General features: G+C 36.5%; 1 long non-coding RNA gene across 2 annotated transcripts in view; it reads right to left on the bottom strand.

Annotated features, from left to right (window-relative positions):
• Positions 1-3,078: 3,078 nt before the first annotated feature.
• The window catches only part of LOC112153533, a 20,531-nt gene continuing 19,919 nt past the window's right edge, over positions 3,079-3,690 (bottom strand). Inside the window, exons 3-4 of one of the 2 annotated variants that reach the window (XR_002920515.2) lie at positions 3,526-3,624; positions 3,080-3,450 (exon numbers count right to left, since the gene is read on the bottom strand). This is a non-coding gene — a long non-coding RNA (uncharacterized LOC112153533). Of the gene's footprint in view, positions 3,625-3,690 lie in introns of both variants that reach the window. The other variant, XR_004948563.1, reaches the window with a different exon arrangement.

Raw genomic sequence — 3,690 nt, 5'->3', positions numbered from 1 at the left:
ATTGCTTATTTCAAGAGCTTGTCCACATTTGCATACACTATGTCTATTTCCAATTTAATTGTTTAACTACTGCACATTTAAGCATAATTATCCGTTATTTGCTTCATGGTCCAGACTAGTTCACCTTCACCCAGCACAATGTTAAACTCTCATGTTATCACATCTGGTCTCTGGCCTTTTTAGAGTCTCTTTGTCCAAATCCCTCTGACCATACCCTTTTGTTATAATAGGCAGTAATGCGACAAACTGATTAAGCACCATTAACTTGCAAATGAGTTCTTTTGTTCTAACTTTGTCCTCATCACATTGTTCATTTTAGGCAACCTTTGTCCAATCATATAGAAATGATTCCACTGTCAGGTCTGGTTCCAAACTGTACACAATATCACTAACATGAATTCTTGTCAACTTTTTGTCCAAATGTATTAAAAAATACAGATCTGAGTACTGACAATTTTAATTGGATGTTCTGATTATCAAGTAACTTGTCAGAAAGGAAGAAAATGTACATAATCTATGCAAAGCATAATGAGATGGAGAATGAAAACATTAAATTGACTGAAACATGAATCAACTGATTCGGTTGAGAAGCATGGGGATAACTTTACCTAGAAGGAAGTAATATGCTGGGAGAAAATGTAAGAATATTTCAACAGTTTTGAAGAGTACAAATAAACTAACCGAAAAAGGAAACGTGTAAAAATTTTATTAAATTATCACTGGGATGCATGAAAGTGGTGTAATTTCGAGTTTCAGAAGTTTTCCTGGTGGGCCACTTAACATTTGGTCCTGCATTCCAGTTGAATAACAATTTATTTCAAAAAGAGAAAAAAGTCTGCTCAGTGTGTACCCATATTTTGTACATTTATGACCAAGCATCATCAGAATTCTCCCAACCGAAGCCTGTCAAAGGTCACTAAAACCACTCGCTTAGTAATTGCTTTCTATGTGGCTAATAGCACCCAACAAGACTAGACTAAAAGCATGATAGTGAGAGCTTTTTTAGCCTGTTCTCAGCAAAACACAACTTATTTTTTTTTTAGCTCTGACATCTTTTTTGAGAGTATAGAGGCAGAGTAGCCGGCTTAATGAACCACTGATGAGCCTCTCAACAAGCAACACAGGTGGTATCAGAGGCAGATTGAAGTACGTCTGAAGTGCTGCACTGCTTCACGAGTTCCTATACATTTACATTTGGGGCACAGCAATTAAAATCTTGAAAAATGAGTCAAACGACAGTGCACGGATGCAACGAGGGGCAAAAGGAGCTTGATATGGATGCTCAAGGGTTGACGGGGGGGTTACTAAAGCTCAGCTTTTAGAGGCCAAACATGCAAAGCTAATTAATCATAAAATGAGGCTTAATGATCAATTACTTAGGTATGTAACTTGGTCAAAAAATAATTATATCAAAGTATTATGGTCTAAAAAAAATAAATAAAAATTACATGTAGGAATGCATTTTATTGCAAATGAAGCCACGTTTTTCAAATACAATGTCTAATTATGCACTAGCATAAAACAAATTACTAATATTAACCTGTCTCAACCTTCAAATATGTTCATATTTATAATAATGACATTTTACTCTCTTTACTTCACCTGCCGAGTATCACAAGGTAAAAAGGGTCCATCCTGTAGAATTTACCCCTAGGTTTGCTACTTTTTTATATTTATTCATTTACATAAAGCACTTTGAGGTGTTCTGTAACAGAAAAAAGTGCTAAATAAATAAAGTCAAATTTAGAATTTATTTTAATTGGGCCAGTTATATTCATTTGTCTACTGGTTTAACAATATAAATCCTTGAATCCTTAAAAATATCAACACTTTTTGTACCTCTCTACAAATGTGTGGTTTTGGTTCAAAATACATAAATACACAAAAAAATTGAGTTGAAAATGTACAACTTTATTAGATACAGTATATATAGATATATTCAGAAATTGCAATAAAAGTTCAAATTATTTAATAATGTTTAGAATTTTGATATTTTAGAGTTCATTTATTGTGTTTAATATGATTTTTTTTAGATTTCTATCATATTTTTTCTGTATTTTCTTACTTGTTTAAATAAAAGAAAATGTTTCAAAGGTATCTTGTGGTCAGGTACACAGTGTTTTGACAATTTGTCCGTATCCATCCTGATTTCTTCTTTTGGTAGATGCAGAAATTGTTTCTAGCAGTATGTTACATCCAACTCTTCAATGGAGTCAAGGAGTTCTGTCAAATCCAGATTAGATCCTTAAATCCCAAATGCATCCACTCAGGTTGAAGTCTCCTCCGTGACAAGAGTGGCTTTTAAAAAGATGTTGTATAAAAGTATAGATGGGAGGTGAAATACTCTGTCAAACACAGGCCTGCAGAGTCAAAGCTGAAAAAAGCCACAGAGTATGGCCAAGTAAAGGCCAGAACATGGTAGTTGTCACTTATAATTATCTAAATGGATGCAAATGTCACAACTGAGTTTGTTCTTTTGAGAGGACTGACAGCGTTTGTCTTAATCCTAGCCGATCGAGCTGAGGAAATGTCTTGGAAACCTTCTGTTACCTGGGGTGCCCTTCATTTCCGAATGACTTCTGTCTGCTTAGCCCAAACGGCTGCTCACTAAGTGCAATCTGGGCAGCTGTCTGTGGTTTGTTTGTTTGTTTGTCAGAGGTAAGACGTGACACGAACGCAACTGCATCAGACAATAAGGCCCTATTTTCGCATGCTTCCACAGATAACAACAAGCGTCTGGGAGCTGACTGTGCCACATCATTGAGAAGCCTTGACATAATTCAGATAAGAATGCTCTGCCTGAGAGGCTAATGTTTGCAAATAACAACGCCGCTTTATAATAATGTATTCCTTATGAACGGATACATACCATCGTCTGACAGGTTAGGGCAAACACAGGCCGGAACTACAATAGTCTATTTTTGTTGCAAACAAAGATAACATGCCAGTAGACGATGCCTTAAAACATTAATGTTATTCTGAAAACTGGATGTTTTGACAGCAAATGTTTATTCAGGATATGTCTTCAAAATTCATCCTTTTCCTTGAGGGATGAGAAAAAAAATTACAAGTTATTTGACAGAATGTAAATATATATTTTTTTCTTTTTGGCAAAAACGATGATTTGGTTTGTAACTTTTAATCTGCAGGAGATCACGGGGCACAAACAGGCTGAACACAGAAGTGAGCAAAACACTCTGGTAAAGCCGATTGCCAAATAAACAGTGTGTCTGTTGTCAGTATTGATAGATGGATTTCCTCAGAATGGTCACCTTTTTCCCTGCAGCCTGCAGGGCTGCCACTGTTCCAGTGACACCTGGTTGTGAGACCTGGTTGAATGCATGCAGACATGACTCATTTGCTGCCTTGGGCTGTAGATCTGGCATATGAGCCGAGCAGTGGCATGACAAGGCAGGCAGAAGGAGGGGCAGCAGAGTCGGGCCGCGAGTTCTGAGGATGAAAGACTCTTTCATAGGATTTTTAAAACAGAATTTAAGCATATATTTTCCTTTGTGAAGTGCTTACTTGGTATGCTCCACAACATTCCAGCATGCAGCACATCCTTTGGACAGCACGTCTTATTAACTCTCAAGAAGTTATTCCATGCCAGAGAACATTAATTTGCTATGGAGAACAGATGAATGGAAGTAAAAAGCTTTTATTGTGATAAACATTTCAGAAGCACTGACA

The sequence above is a fragment of the Oryzias melastigma genome, linkage group LG10 (assembly GCF_002922805.2).
Source record: "Oryzias melastigma strain HK-1 linkage group LG10, ASM292280v2, whole genome shotgun sequence".
NCBI classification, from domain to species: domain Eukaryota; kingdom Metazoa; phylum Chordata; class Actinopteri; order Beloniformes; family Adrianichthyidae; genus Oryzias; species Oryzias melastigma.
Note: the sequence above shows the minus strand (reverse complement) of the source record. Positions and strands in the feature narration are given on the sequence as shown.